This window comes from Giraffa tippelskirchi, chromosome 11 (genome assembly GCF_054371585.1).
Source record: "Giraffa tippelskirchi isolate mGirTip1 chromosome 11, T2T-mGirTip1v1.2.pri, whole genome shotgun sequence".
NCBI classification, from domain to species: domain Eukaryota; kingdom Metazoa; phylum Chordata; class Mammalia; order Artiodactyla; family Giraffidae; genus Giraffa; species Giraffa tippelskirchi.
In genome coordinates, this window is record NC_137285.1 from 89,935,310 (window position 1) to 89,952,038 (window position 16,729).

General features: G+C 36.2%; 1 long non-coding RNA gene across 1 annotated transcript in view; it reads right to left on the reverse strand.

Moving 5' to 3' along the window:
* Nucleotides 1–802: 802 nt before the first annotated feature.
* The window catches only part of LOC145525331 (uncharacterized), a 66,445-nt gene continuing 50,518 nt past the window's right edge, over nt 803–16,729 (reverse strand). The window contains exon 2 of the long non-coding RNA XR_014068114.1: nt 803–3,053. This is a non-coding gene — a long non-coding RNA (uncharacterized LOC145525331). The remainder of the gene's footprint in view (nt 3,054–16,729) is intronic.

The window sequence follows — 16,729 nt, forward strand, 5'->3', positions numbered from 1 at the left end:
TCCTAAGTATATTATTCATATTGATGCAGTTGTAAATGGAATTGTCTCCTTAAATTTATTTTTTGATTGTTTATTACTAGCATATAGAAATAAAATTGATTTTTGAATACTGATTTTGTATCTTGAAATCTTGCTAAATTCATTTATTAGTTCTATGTTTTCTTTCTGGATTTCATAGGATTTTCAATATACACAGTCATGTCATTTGTAAATAGAAATTACTTTGCTTCCTTACTTCCATTCAGAGTGACTTTTGCTTCATTTTTTTTTTTTGCCTGATTCCTCTAACTATATCTTTCACTATCAGTTCAGTTCAGTTCAGTCACTCAGTCATGTCTAACTCTTTGTGACCCCATGGACTGCAGCATGCCAGGCCTCCCTGTCCATCACCAACTCCCAGAGTTTACTCAAATTCATGTCCATCTTTCACTATGCTGCTAAATCACTTCTTTCACTATAGTGTTGAATAAAATTTTTAAAAGTGTACACTCGTATCTTGTTCCTAATATTAGGGGGAAATTTTTCAGTCTTTTACCATTTAATATAATATTAACCAATACTTTGGCCACCTCATGCGAAGAGTTGACTCATTGGAAAAGACCCTAATGCTGGGAAGGATTGGGAGCAGGAGGAGAAAGGGACAACAGAGGATGAGATGGTTGGATGTCATCACCGACTCGATGGACATGGGTTTGGGTAAACTCTGGCAGTTGGTGATGGACAGGGAGGCCTGGCGTGCTGCGATTGATGGGGTCGCAAAGAGTCGGACATGACTGAGCGACTGAAGTGAACTGAACTGATGTTTTATTTTTTTGTATATGCCCTCTCAAACACTGAAGGAATTCTATTATTAAGTTGTTGAGTTTCCTAATCAAATGGTGTTGGATATGCCAAATGATTTTTCTGTGTCTACTGTGATAATTTTGTGGTTTTTATCTTTTATTAATATGTTGTATCACTTTAATTGATTTTTGTATGTTGTACAAACCTTGCATTCTGGGATAAATCCTAATTGGTCACATTTAATATATTTTACTTTGGCAGCTGAAACAAATCACCACAATTTTATTGACTTAAAAAGTCATAAATATATTATCTAATAATTCTGTACGTTATGAGTTCAACATGAATCTCACTAATCTGGGCTAAAACCAATGTATCAGCAAGACTGCATTTCTTTCTTCTTGAAGGCTATAGAGGATAATTAGTTTACTTGAAATTTTCATCTTATAGAGGCTGCCCATATTTTTTTGCCTAATGGCCTGATACCTTTATCTATAAACTAACAAGTAGGGGTTGAATATTTCCTATATCATGTTATTCTTGACTATGCTTCTGTCATCACATCTCTTCCTCTGACTCCTGTGCCCCTTTCTCTGATGTTTTTGGACATTTCATCACATTTTTTACCTGGACACTTATTCCTATATCCTTCAATAATAACAATTTTGGTACACAAATGTATATTCAAGCCTAGAGTAATTAATGGATCAAATAATAAAACATTCATTCATTTTCTATTGCCAACTTCTACAGAATGTAAAGAGGTAAATACAAATTTTGAAAAGCAGGATAAATTAGCATTTCATAAAATAAAACAATAAAAATAAAATGTGTCTTTAAAAACAGTATATATTTGCAGAATGGTCATGAATTTGTTCTCCAATCTTTCCCTTTTGACTGGGTCTACTTGCATTTAATGTAATTTAATATATTTAGTATAATTACTGGTAAGGTCAAATCTCCCATTTTCCTGATTGTTTTCTATTTATCTCATTTTTTTTTTAACCCAATTCCTGTATTCAGTTCAGTTCAGTTCAGTCACTCGGTTGTGTCCAACTCTTTGCAACCATGCCTGCAGCATGCCAGGCTTCCCTGTCCATCAACAACCCCGAGAGTTTACTCAAACTCACGTCCATTGAGTCGGTGATGCCATCCAACCATATCAGCCTCTGTCGTCCCCTTACCTACCACTTTCAATCTTTCCAAGCATCAGGGTCTTTTCCAGTGAGTCAGTTCTTCTCATCAGGTGGCCATAGTATTGGAGTTTCAGCTTCAGCATTAGTCCTTCGAATGAATACTCAGGACTGATTTCCTTTAGGATGGACTGGTTGGGTCTCCTTGCAGTCCAAGGGATTCTCAAGAGTCTTCTCCAACACCAAAGTTCAAAAGCATCAGTTCCTCAACACTGAGTTTTTCTTTATAGTCCAACTCTCACATCCATACATGACTACTGGAAAAACCATAGCCTTGACTAGACGGAGCTTTGTTGGAAAAGTAATGTCTCTGCTTTTTAATATGTTGTCTAGGTTGGTCATAACTTTTCTTCCAAGGAGTAAGCATCTTTTAGTTTCATGGTTGAAGTCACCATCTGGACTGGAGCCCCGCCTCTCCCCCCAAAAAATTCTGTCACTCTCTCCATCGTTTCCCCATCTATTTCCATGAAGTGATGAGACCAGATGCCATGATCTTAGCCTTATGAATGTTGAGCTTTAAGCCAACTTTTTCACTCTCCTCTTTCACTTTCATAAAGAGGCTCTTTAGTTCTTCTTCACTTTCTGCCATAAGGGTGGTGGCATCTGCATATCTGAGGTTATTGATATTTCTCCCAGCAATATTGATTCCAGCTTGTGCTTCATCCAGCCCAGTGTTTCTCATGATGTACTCTGCATATAAGTTAAATAAGCAGGGTGACAATATACAGCCTTGACGTACTCCTTTTCCTATTTGGAACAAGTCTGTTGTTCAATGTCCAGTTCTAACTGTTGTTTCTTGACCTGCATACAGATTTCTCAAGAGGCAGGTCAAGTGGTCTGGTATTCCCATCTCTTGAAGAATTTTCCACAGTTGTGATCCATACAGTCAAAGACTTTGGCATAGTAAATAAAGCAGAAGTAGATGTTTTTTCTGGAACTCTCTTGCTTTTTTGATGACCCAGTGGTTGTTGGCAATTTGATATCTGGTTCCTCTGCCTTTTCTTTTGAACCGGGGTCTCCTATATTGCAGGTGGAGTCTTTACCAGCTGAGTTACCAGGGAAGCCCAAAATAACACACTAGGAATAGAGATAGAAATAGAAGTAGAGATTCCTCTATTAATACCTTAGTTTGTGTTAAATTGATATTTTCTAGTGTATCCCCTGAAGAAGTGATAGGTGTGTTCAAGCTTGATTTATTAAAGAGAAGGAAAGTACAAAGCTCTCAGCATAGGCATTGAGAGCGTGGTAAAGAGTCCCCCAGAGGCAAGACTTACAGCAGTTTTTATATCCTTAATCTGTACATTTTTGATTGGCTCCTGTCCTTAAAATACGTCATTTTTAACCAATCAGTTTAAATGTCAAGATGCTTGTCTTAATATCTTTATGGTTTCTCTTGGTCCTCAGATTAGGTCTCCATCCTTTTTCATGCCTCCTGGCCATTTTACAATGGGTCAGATAAATGGGTTTAAGATTAATGATCACCAGTTGTTTTTACCTCAGGAATATGGAACAGAAATTAATTACTGCTCTTCCCTGGATCTGAGTGCTGATAATTTATCAGGAATTTGGGACAAAGCATACACCTTTAGGCTAATGAAGCAAGATGTTTGTGGAAAACAAGACCAAAGTCTCTGAGTCCTACACTAATTACCTAGAAATTTCTACCTCAGATCTCTTTGAGTTTATCCTATCTAGGATTCTGTTTTTTCCATCAAATTTTGAAAGATTGTCATCATTATTACTTCAAATGCTGTTTCTTCTTTTTCTCTCTCCATTAATTTGTAACTACCATTACGTGTATGTTGTACTCTTGATGATATCCTACAGTTCCTGGGGATCTGTTCATTTATCTTTATTTATTTTCCCTCTGTTCCTCCAACTAGGAAGACTTAGTTGACCTACATTCAGTCAAATATGCTGTTTACCAGCTCAAATCCACTATCGAACCCATCTAGTAAGTTTTTAATTTCAAATCATATAACTTTCAATCCCAGCAATTCTATTTAGTCTTTTTAAAATATAGTTTCTATCTATTCATTGATATTTTCTATTTGGTGACAAATCACTCAGATATTTGTTCTCTTCCTTTTATCTTCTTTATCTTTGAACATATTTAAGATGGCTGAATTAAAGTCATTGTCTAGTAAATGCATATTTGATTTTCCTCAGGGATATTTCCACAAAGATTACATGAAGATTGACTTCTCTTTTCCTTTGAGGGACCATACTTTTTTCGTTACTTAACTTTTTGTTAAAGGTGGACATTGTAAGTTATATAATGTGGCCATTTGCAAATCAATTTGCCAAAGGCCCAGGGTTTTGTTGGTGTTGTTTATTTATATTGTTATTTCTGCTGCTTGTAATTTGCTTAGTGACTTTGCTGAATGAAGTCTGTAAAGCCTGTGATCTTTGTAGTGTGGGGTCACTAAAGCCTCTGCTCAGTTAAATCATCTATTAATAATTGGACATAGATTTCTTTGAGTGCCTGTAACCACTAAGTTTCCAGCTTTCCCCAAAGGTCTCTGCATGTCGGTTGGGGCATGCCTTAATACTCAGCCTGGTAGTTTACAACTCTGCCTTAGCCCTCACTTCCTTCTTGTGCAGAACTTCAAGGTCATCTAGAGGTAAGAGTTCAGGGCCCTCTCAGGTCTTTTCCAAACATGCACATAGCCTTATATATGAATGCAGATCTATGCATATGAAAGAACTTCTAGATTCACAGGTACAGTCAGAACTTTGCAAACCTCTTCTGGGTACATCCAGAAGCTTTTCCTTTTAAATTGTTATCAGCTTTTCCTTTGACCCAACAGTTATTACTACCTCAGGTAATTACCTCTGATTGTGTTTGATAAATGTTCCCCTGGAGAAAATGCTGTTTACACTGAATGAGCTCTGAGTCAGATCAAATGAAGACAAGTCTTGTAAGTGGTATTTTCTAGGTAACTGCTACACAGTGCAAATAATGAAAGCTGAGAATGGGGATTTGAAAGTGCTCCAATCTCATACACATTCTCCAGTGGCTGCTAGATTACTGGTTTTCAATGAGACTGTGGCTCTTGGTTTATAAGGATACCACAGAGACAAGAATAATGGGGACAAAGTAAGTTAAAACACCGCAAATCTCATTGTTCTTATGAAGACTAGACAGTTTCTCTTGAATAAATGCTTACAAAAATGATGAAAGTTTGGTTTAATTTACATAGTTCTGGAAATGTTGATTTCATCAATTTTCCCAGGGTTCTGGTTGGTTTTATGAAAAATAGAATATTCAAAAGTTTTTACATCATCATTCATGTTAATGTCACTTGTTTTCTATAGAGATATTAGATTATGGTAATTTTTAGCATAGCATTCTAATCTTAAACTTTTAGAAAAAATTTTTTATCAAATCTTTGTGGAGAGTGTACAGGAATATGAGCTAGATAATATTACAGCTAAGTAGATTCACAGTTAGATAATATAATCAATGAGTTGATTAATAAATTAGCCTAATTTTGGAAGAACGTCTCCGGTGGCTCTGAATTTTGTTTTTATATCATTCATTCATCTGCTTCTGAACAATTTAAATAAATATACAAATGTCTTTAAATCAAACTTTCAAAAATAATTTTAGGTGAGGTATTTTATTTTTTAAATATTTTGATAGGGTGAAATATTGAGTAACAAGAACGAATGTTAGAGTCTTATAAAATTTTTTAAAATATTTAAATCTTTTTTAGATCTTTTAAAATTCAATTGCCTTTTGCATATTAGGAGAAGAAATCTAATATCAATCTATAATAAAAAAAAAGAAGAACAGAGAAAAAGAAGGTAGAAAAGAAAATTAATAGTTTCAGCAGCCCACTGAAATATTACGTGCTAACAATAAAGCATGCTTTATGACTGGTGTACACAGCATATATAAACACAATAGCACTTGTGAATGTTAATTATCAATTAATTCAAAGGATATTTTTGAATAGATAATATATGTACTCTACCCTGCTAGATATTGAAGACAAAGATTTACAGGAAAAGTATAGACTTTGTCCTCAGTTATCACTAACAGTAGAGATAAATGAAAACAAATCATAAGAAAATGCAACAAGTATTATATCACAGATAAGCAGAAAGTGGTAAGGAAAGACTCCAACAGAATGAAAAATTCTGTTTGAAAAGAAAAGCTTGGTGAACAAGTAACTTTAACAGGTACACAAGAATTTAAAAAAGATTCCAGAAACTAGAAATACAATTCCAAAAATGTATTGAAATTTACTGCTTTTGAGGCTGAAGTAAAAAATAATAAAATAGGAATTTCTTGACTTTGATGATCACATTCTAGTAAGACATCCCCCACTAACAGAAAGAATTCCATAATTTCCTTCAAGAGAAAATTTCCTAAAGGATTTTATTTATTAAGTTGACAAAAGCACCTCTGTGGATGAAATCTCCCAGCTTCACAGTGGTGAAAAGGAAACTTGAATTCATGTTATGACAAGTTCTAAGCTTCTCTGATGACTCAGATGGTAAAGAATTTGCCTGCAATGCAGAAGATCCGGGTTTGAACCCTGTGTCACAAAGATCCCCTGGAGAAGGGAATGGCTACCCACTCCAGTATTCTTGTCTGGAAAATTCTATGGACAGAGGAGTCTGGTGGGCTACACTCCATGGAATTGCAAAGAATCAGACATGACTAAGTGAGTAACATTTTCACTTTTATTTTTTTTAATGGAAATATACTTGGGCATTATTCAGTGAATTAGAAGTGAACAAAAAAAGATTAGAGCATATGCAACTATTCAGAAAACTCTAATACAAAGTCAGCACAATCTTTGGACTTTTAATTAAAACTTGGAAAGTAGTTCTACCTTTATAATGTGCTAGATTAAAGTTGGCTTAAAGCTCAACGTTCAGAAAACTAAGATCATGGCATCTGGTCCCATCACTTCATGGGAAATAGATGGGGAGACAGTGGAAACAGTGGCAGACTTTATTTTTGGGGGCTCCAAAATCACTGCGGATGGTGATTGCAGTCATGAAATTAAAAGACGCTTACTCCTTGGAAGGAAGGTTACGGCCAACCTAGATAGCATATTTAAAAGCAGAGACATTACTTTGCCAACAAAAGTCCGTCTAGTCAAGGCTATGGTTTTTCCAGTGGTCATGTATGGATGTGAGAGTTGGACGGTGAAGAAAGCTGAGGGCCGCAGAATTGATGCTTTTGAACTGTGGTGTTGGAGAAGACTCTTGAGAGTCCCTTGGACTGCAAGGAGATCCAATCAATCCATCCTAAAAGAGATCAGTCCTGGGTGTTCATTGGAAGGACTGATGTTGAAGCTGAAACTCCAATACTTTGGCCACCTCATGCGAACAGTTGACTCATTGGAAAAGACCCTGATGCTTGGTAGGATTGGGGGCAGGAGGAGAAGGGGACGACAGAGGATGAGATGGTTGAATGGCATCACCGACTCGATGGACATGGGTTTGTGTAGACTCCGGGAGCTGGTGATGGACAGAGAGGCCTGGCGTGCTGCAATTCATGGGGTCACAAAGAGTCAGACACGACTGAGCGACTGAACTGAACTGAACTGAAATTCTTCTGAACTTCATACTACATGAGCATTTTTTCTCACAGACTTGGTACAGCAACTCTGTGTACTGAACCAGAGTTATAACATCACAGATTGGATGACAGATAATGGTGAAAGCTAAAGATAATAAATAATTATTGGTACCATCTGGGCTTTTTGAAAAATGTCCTTTTGAAAAGAGTGCATTTCAGAATCCTACAAAAATAGAATTCATGCAAATAAAATTAAAATGTTAAATTAGCTGTGAGCAAAGATACTAATTTTAATTCACAAGGGGGATATAGATCTTATTTAGTATCAATTGATGCAAAATTATTTAGAAAACAGAACAGTTTTTTAGATAAGCATCTACATTGATGAAACAGAATAAATTCTCTATTATTCTCTTCATGTCAAAAATAGTAAATGTCATGTACTCTGATTCATGGGGTCACTCTGATAAGTTTTCCACTTTTCAACTGAGAAATCTGATTACTATTGACATTGGTACACATTACATTCAAAGTCAAAAAAATATATAGTGATTGCACGTGTTATGGTCTATTTATTCTATTCAGGTCTTTCTACATTAACGAAAAGTGAGCTAATAATATAAAAATGTTAGTGGATAATTTTGTACAAACATCAGCTTTGATGATCATTGTCAATCTAAAACACCCTGTTTTTTCTTCATGCCTGGCTCTTCCCTGAAGAAAGAGGGTAGATAGCCCAGAATATCTACACACAGCTTTTTCTCTCATAGAAGCAACTTACAGGAACAAGAAGGAATTCTAAGAAAAAGAGTTTTAAGGGAGGTAGTTGCACATTACCTAAACACTTGCCAGGTGCCTACAACACATTTTACACACATTTTACACATAGTGCTTTACATGCACAGTATTTTAATTCATAATATGTGCTCTACCAGGATTCTCTTCACTTTCCAGATAATAAAACCAAATTAAGTGACTTGTCCAAACTGCGGTCTCTGTACTATTTCCATAATATCACTGTTGATGGAAGCAGCTGCTGCTGCTGCTGCTGCTGCTAAGTCGCTTCAGTCGTGTCCGACTCTGTGCGACCCCATAGACGGCAGCCTACCAGGCTCCGCCATCCATGGGATTTTCCAGGCAAGAATACTGGAGTGGGGTGCCATTGCCTTCTCCGGATGGAAGCAGAGAAATAGTTAAATTGAGCCACTAAAAAGAGAGTATCTAGAACAGATTGAAAGCTAAAGAGGAAGAAATAACATCAACATTGAACGGGACATATTATATTGTGTGGATAAAGATAAGATTCAGAATGACTGTTTATTTTAGAAGTGATTGGCACTCTCCCAATGGCAAGACCTTAAAGTAGGAGGGCCTTGCTGAACAGCTGCCATTATCATATGTTGACACACTTGTTATCTAACAAATTCTTTTTTGCTTCTAAGAGAGGTGGCTGCAATCAGTAAAAACTTTCATTCCAGTAGCTTGAATAGAGGACTCAGCTGTTGAAGCACAACTAATTTTACTATTTATTTATGACAAAATAAATTTGCTCTTTTGCTAGCCATTAATCACTGGTGTTATGTGTTTACAAACAACAATTTATTTTTTTATTATTAACATACAAAAATATATTTTTCACTCACCGTTCACTTTGTCTGAATCTTTATGAGCCCATGGACTGCAGCATGCCAGGCTTCCCTGTCCATCAACAGCTCCCAGGGCTTACTCAAACTCATGTCCATCGAGTCAGTGATGCCATCCAACCATCTCATCCTCTGTCATCCCTACTTCTCCCACTTTCAATCTTTCCCAGCATCAGGGTCTTTTCCAATGAGTCAATTCTTCCCATCAGGTGACCAAATTATTGGAGTTTCAACTTCAGAACCAGTACTTCCAATGAATGTTCAGGACTGGTTTCCTTAAAGATGAACTGGTTTGATCTCCCTGCAGTCCAAGGGACTCTCAAGAGTCTGCTACAACACCACAGTTCGAAAGCATCAATTCTTTGGTGCTCATCTTTATAGTCCAGCTCTCACATCCATACATGACAACTGGAAAAACCATAGCTTTGACTAGGTGGGCATTTGTCAGCAAAGTAATGTTTCTGCTTTTTAATATGCTTTCTAGGTTGGTCATAGCTTTTCTTCCAAGGAGCAAGTGTCTTTTAATTTCATGGCTACAGTAACCATCTGCAATGATTTTGGAGAACAAGAAAACAGTCTGTCACTGCTTCCATTGTTTCCCCAGATATTTGTCATGAAGTGATGGGACCAGATGCCATGTTCTTGGTTTTCTGAATTCTGAATTTTAAGCCAACTTTTTCATTCTCCTCTTTCACTTTCATCAAGAGACTCTTTAGTTCCTCTTCACTTTCTGCCATAAGGATGGTGTCATTTGCATATCTGGTGTTATTGATATTTCTCCCAGCAATCTTGATTCCAGCTTGTGCCTCATCCAGCCAGGCATTTTGCATGATATACTCTGCATGTAAGTTAAATAAGCAGGATGATAATATACAGTTTTGACATATCCCTTTCCCAATTTGGAACCAGTTAGTTGTTCCATGTCCAATTCTAACTGTTGCTTTTTGACCTGCATACAGCTTTCTCAGGAGGCAGGTAAGGTGGTCTGGTATTCCCATCTCTTGAAGAATTTTCCAGTTTGTTGTGATTCACACAGTCAAAGGCTTTGACATAGTTAATAAAGGAGAAGTATATGTTTTTCTGGAATTCTCTTGCTTTTCCTATGATACAGAGGATGCTGGCAATTTGATCTCTGATTCCTTTGCCTTTTCTAAATCCAGCTTGAACATCTGGAAGTTCATGGTTCACATACTGTTGAAGCCCATCTTGGAGAATTTTGAGCATTACTTTGCTAGCATGTGAGATAGCAATTGTGTGGTAGTTTGAACATTTTTTGGAACTGCCTTTCTTTGGGATTAGAATGAAAACTGACCTTTTCCAGTCCTGTGGCCACTGCTGAGTTTTCCAAATTTTCTGGCATATTGAGTGTGGCACTTTCACAGCATCATCTTTTAGGATTTGCAATAGCTCACCTGAAATTCTATCACCTTCACTAGCTTTGTTTGTAATGATGCTTCTTAAGATCCACACTTGACTTCACGTTCCAGGATGTCTGGCTCTAGGTGAATGATCACATCATCATGTTTATCTGGATCATGAAGATCTTTTTTGTACAGTTCCTCTGTGTGTTCTTGCCACCTCTTCTTGATATCTTCTGCTTCTTTCAGGTCCATACTACTTCAGTCCTTTATTCTGCCCATCTTTGCATAAAGTATTCCCTTGGTATCTCTAATTTTCTTGAAGATATCTCTAGTTTTTCCTGTTCTATTGTTTTCCTGTATTTCTTTGCATTGATCACTTAGGGAGGCTTTCTTATCTCTCCTTACTCTTCTTTTGAACTCTGCATTCAAATGGCTATATCTTTCCTTTTCTCCTTTGCCTTCCACTTCTCTTCTTTTCTCAGCTATTTGTAAGGCTTCCTCAGACAACCATTTTGCCTTTCATTTTCTTGGGGATGGTCTTGATCACTGCTTCCTGAACAATGTCATGAACCTCCATCCATTGTTCTTCAGGCACTCTGTCTATCAGATCTAATCCCTTGAATCTATTTGTCACTTCTAATGCATATATAAGGAAACTAGAAAAATGGTACTGAAGAATTTATTTACAGGGCAGCAATGGAGAAATAGTCATAGAGAATACTTATGGACATGGGGAGAGGGGAGGAGAGGGTGATATGTATTGAAAGAGTAACATGGAAACATACATTACCATATGTAAAATAGATAGCCAATGGGAATTTGCTGTATGGCTCAGGAGACTCAAATAGTGGCTCTGTATCAACCTAGAGGGGTGGGATGGTGAGGGAGATGGGAGGGAGTTTCAAAAGGGAGGGGATATGTGTTTACCTATGGCTGATTCACGTTGAGGTCTGACAGAAAACAACAAAAGTCTGTAAAGCAATTATCTTTTAATAAAAAAACAAATAAATTGAAAAAAGGAGGCTATTATATATATATGTATATATATTATACACACACACACATATATATAGTTGATTCACTTTGTTATAAAGCAATAGCTAACACATCATTGTAAAGCAATTATACTCTAATAATATTTTTTAAAGATAATAAGAAGTATGCTGCTTCTTTAAAAAAAAAATACCCACAAAAGGTCATAATTCCACATTAATTGTGGAATCCACATGATTTCATATGATTCCACATTTCAGATTCCACATTAAAACTAACTTCAAAGAAACTAACATTTGTCAAGTTTTGGTTACTATCAAATAAAAATATCCACAATTATCTGAAAAAGATATTAAAATTCTTATCACTTTTCAAGCTACATAACCGTGTGATGCTGGATTTTTTTTTTTTTTTTACATACTATAACCAAAGCAAAAATTTAACGCAAAATCATAGAGATATGGATATTTGAAAGGAAATATTTGTTCTTAATCTCTAAGAAAATTGGTCATTTAAAGTAAAAATAATAACTTTGTACTAGAGTTCATATGTATGTAAAAATCAAATATGTTGCAAAAATATTATAAAGAATGGAGCTGGCAAAATAGATACTGTTCAATGTTCTTATACTTCAGGTGAAGAAGTACAAAGTAGATTGTGGTAAGAAAAGGGTCATATGTTATAATATTTAAAGTAATCACTAAAAAAGCAATGCTAAAGAAGTGTAGATTTTAAAGTATAAAAGATGAATAGAAATAGAATATTAAAAATTATTCTGTTAAAAGAAGTTAGGAAAAGCAGAATAACATAAGAAGTAATATAAATATGAAACAACTAGAATGATAAAGACAAAACCATATTGATAATTACAATAAATATAACTAAACTAATACATGAATTAAGACATAAATAGGAGGACTGAATAAAATCAAGACCAAATTATGTGCTGTCTAAAATATTGCATTCTAAATAAAAAGATTTTTAAAAAGATATGCTATGTCATCTTCAGAAAACTGGTGAGCATATATTAACATCGAAAAAGATAAACTTCAGGCAAGGAGATTTTCAGTGATTAAAAATAAAGGGGACACGGCCAACTGATGTGAAGAACTGACTCATTGGGAAAGACTCTGATGCTGGGAAAGATTGAAGGCAGGAGGAGAAGGGATCCACAGAGGATGAGATAGTTGGATGGTATCACCCACTCAATGGACATGAGTTTGAACAAGCTCCCTGAGTTGTTGATGGACAGGGAAACCTGGCATGCTGCAGTCCATGGGGCTGCAAAGAGTTGGACACGACTCAGTCATTAAATTGACAGAAAATAAAGTATGATATATTTGCTTAATGCAATACTATAGAATGATAGGCCTAAATATGAAAGTTAAATTATAAAATTTCCCATAGATACCAAAGGATAATATCGTAGTGGCATTGGGTAGACAGAGATTTATGAGACCAAAAACATAAACCAATTATAAATTGGCCTTCATTCAAACTATAATCTCTGTTCATCAAACACAACATTCAGATCAGTTCAGTTCAGTTGCTCAGTCATGTTGACTCTGCGACGCCATGGACTGTAGCACGCCTGGCCTCCCTGTCCATCACCACCTCCTGGAATTTACTCAAACTCAGGTCCATTGAGTCAGTGAAAGTGTGAAACACAACATTAAGAAAATGAAAATATAAACCTTACATTTGAAGAAAATATTTCAATGCATATATTTGACAGAATATGAAAGAACTGTAAATCCATAATAAAACACAAGTAACCTATTTTTATAATACACAAGACATTCAAACAGAAATCTGACAAAAGAAGATACCCAAATTGCTAATAAGAACGTTAAATTTTTCTTCAAATCAGTCATCAGGAAAATGCAAATTAAATCATAATGTGATACCACTTCACACTCAGTATCATAGCTAAAATAAAAAATCCCACAACACCAAATGTTGCTAAGAAAGTGGGGCAAATAAGGATGTAGAAAGAAAGTGAAGTCGCTCAGTCCTGTCCAACTGTTTGCGACCCCATGAACTGTAGCCTACCTGGCTTGTCCGCCCATGGGATTTTCCAGGCAAGAATACTGGAGTGGGTGGCCATTTCTTCCTCCAGGAGATCTTCCCAACCCAGGGATTGAACCCGGGTCACCTGCATTGTAGGCAGACGCTTTCCTGTCTGAGCCAGGTAAGAAAGTGGGGCAAATAAAGCCTCATTCACTTTCATGCATTGGAGAAGGAAATGGCAGCCCACTCCAGTGTTCTAGCCTGGAGAATCCCAGGGACGGGAGAGCCTGGGGGCTGCCGTCTATGGGTTCGCACAGAGTCAGACACGACTGAAGCAACTTAGCAGCAGCAGCAGCAGCATTGCTAATGAGAATGTAAAGTGGTATAGCCACTTTGGCAATTTACTTGACACTTTCTTGTGAAGTTAAATATATGTCAGCTCTATAATCTACATATCCCATATTGTAAAAAACTGGAAACATCTCAAACACTAATTAACAAGAGTATGAATCAACAAATTGTTGTATATTAATACAGTGGAATACTCAGCAATATAAATATCTCAAATTCCCCATGTTGATTAAAAGAAACCAGGCAGAATGTATACATGTATATGTACGGCTGAGTCCCTTTGCTGTCCACCTGAAACTATCGCAACACTGTTAATTGACTACACTCCAATATAAAATAAAAGAAAAAATTAAGTGCATGCTATATGGATTAATTTATATAGTTGAATAACAGGCAAAATTTAATCTATGATGCTAGAAGTCAGAATCACATGGAAAAAATTATACCTATGATAAAATTTAACTAAGTGATGAGTGTTAACTAAGTGTATTGTGATAATCATTTTGAAATATACACACATATCAAATCAGTATGTTGTATACCTTAAACTTATAGGATGTTATTATATGCCAATTATATCTCAATAAAACTGAGGGGAAAAGAATAGGTTTCCTAAAGGGAACTAGGAAATTTCCAGGTGATAAAAATGCTCTATCTAGACTGGAATGCTTATTATACAAGCAGACATGTTTGTCAAACTATATAATGTACATCAGACAACTTGAAGTTATCATGTACAGAGATTTGAAGTATATGTTAATTTCATCTCAATAAAAAGAAAGTTCTATTTCTTCAAGAAGCCTCCTTTAGATGATCCTGTGCCGTGCTGTGCTTAGTCGCTAAGTCATGTCTTACTCTTTTGAGACCCTATGGACTGTAGCCCACCAGGCTCCTCTGTCCATGGTGATTCTCCAGGTAGGAATACCGCAGTGGGTTGCCATGCCCTCCTCTAGGAGATCTGCCCAACCCAGGGATTGAACCCAGGCCTCCTGTGTTGCAGGCAGATTCTTTACCATATGAGCCACCATGGAAGCCCATGAATACTGGAGTGGGTAGCCTATTCCTTCTCCAGGGTATCTTCTCCAACCAGGAATCAAACCAGGGTCTCCTGCATTGTGGGCGGATTCTTCATCAGCTGATCTACCAGGGAAGCACTTAGATGATCCTAATCAACTCTAATGAACAATTTTGAAGTTACTAGTTTAATTCTCACCTCTAATAGAACCCAAATTGTGCTTTTGTGAGGCTTATATTCCTGTTTCTTCATATATGAAATGATACAGTGATAGAATTGGAATACACAAATTGATAATATAAATTTCTGGTATAAAATTGTATATGTCTAAAACTCGTTCAAAAGTTGAATAAGCCAGGTTGAATGATCCTAGAGTGTTAGTATCAGTTATGTCATATAATTTTAAATTATATAATAATTTAATACTACCATAATACTACCAAAAATAAGCTTTCCTATGAGAATCATCATGGAGTCAGGTAATATATGATGGTGTATTTTCATCTGCCTTTTCCCATGTATTGAGAACATGTTGGTAAGATGCAAAAAGGTGAGTTAAAGAAGCACATCCATCAAGAGTGACAAATAAAGTGGGTAAACAAGCTTTGGATTGGAGGAAACTCAAGTTTAGAAAACTAGATTTATGGGATATGGTGTAAGAGACACCATAAGTGAAATATGTCTTTTCCATAGACTTTGCTCTAATTGCAGGGAGTATTTATAAATATTCAACAATTGTATTTTAATACAGATATCAAAGATGTCCTTCAGATTTCCAGGAGACCCTTGGTGGAAGTGTATAATCGCACAAATCTGCTTGCTGCACAAGAACAACTTAACATGGTTTATGTTAGTTCTATGAGATTTTGTGTGATCCTAAATTGTAATTTGACCTCAGTTTTATTTCTATTGGGGCTTTCCTGGTGGTTCAGATGGTCAGGAATCTGCCTGCAATGTGGGAGACCCAGGTTTGATCTCTGGGTTGGGAAGATCCCCTGGAGAAGGTCATGGCAACCCACTCCAATATTCTTGCTGGGAGAATTCCATGGACATAGGACCCTGGCAAGCTACAGCTATGTTCAGGACAGTATAAATAATTTTATTTTTGCTCTTGATTCAACTTTATATAACACATTGTATAAAGAAGTAAAGTTTGAGACAAGAATGATGTATTATTTTACATTTAAACAGACAGTTGAATTGGTTCTTCATATTTTGAAAACTTTTTTTGTCTCTTAGTATATCCTGTTTATTAAGTGAGAAAAGTGCGATCTACCTATATTCCTTCTATCTTTGTATATAACTCCATTAACTGTATACCTAGGATCTTACAAGCATAAACTCTTATTATAAAACAATTAAAGAAGGAAAAAGGAGGATAAATATTACACCATTTTGAACTTTCATAATTGGAATCCTGAAGTATACTCTCATTTTTGTTTTTTTGTTCAACATTGTATCTTCAACTATGATTTCGTGACTATTGGTGGTTAACTTCATTGCTGAAAAAAATATACTTTACTTACCCATTCTCCTGTTGATGGGCTTTTGGGTTAATTCTAGAGTTTTTTTTCCCTATTACATGTGATCATGCTATAAACATTCTAAGTATTTTTTGGTTGCCTAGATGTATGCATCTCTTTGGAGTACATACCCAGTTGATACATTGATTGGCCACAGGGTATGCCTTTGCTTGATTGTGGTGGTGGTGGTTTAGTTGCTACGTCATGTCAGACTCTTGTGACCTCATGGACTGTAGCCCACCAGGCTCCTTTGTCCATGGGATCTTCCAGGCAAGAATACTGGAATAGGTTGCCATTTCCTTCTCCAGGGGATCT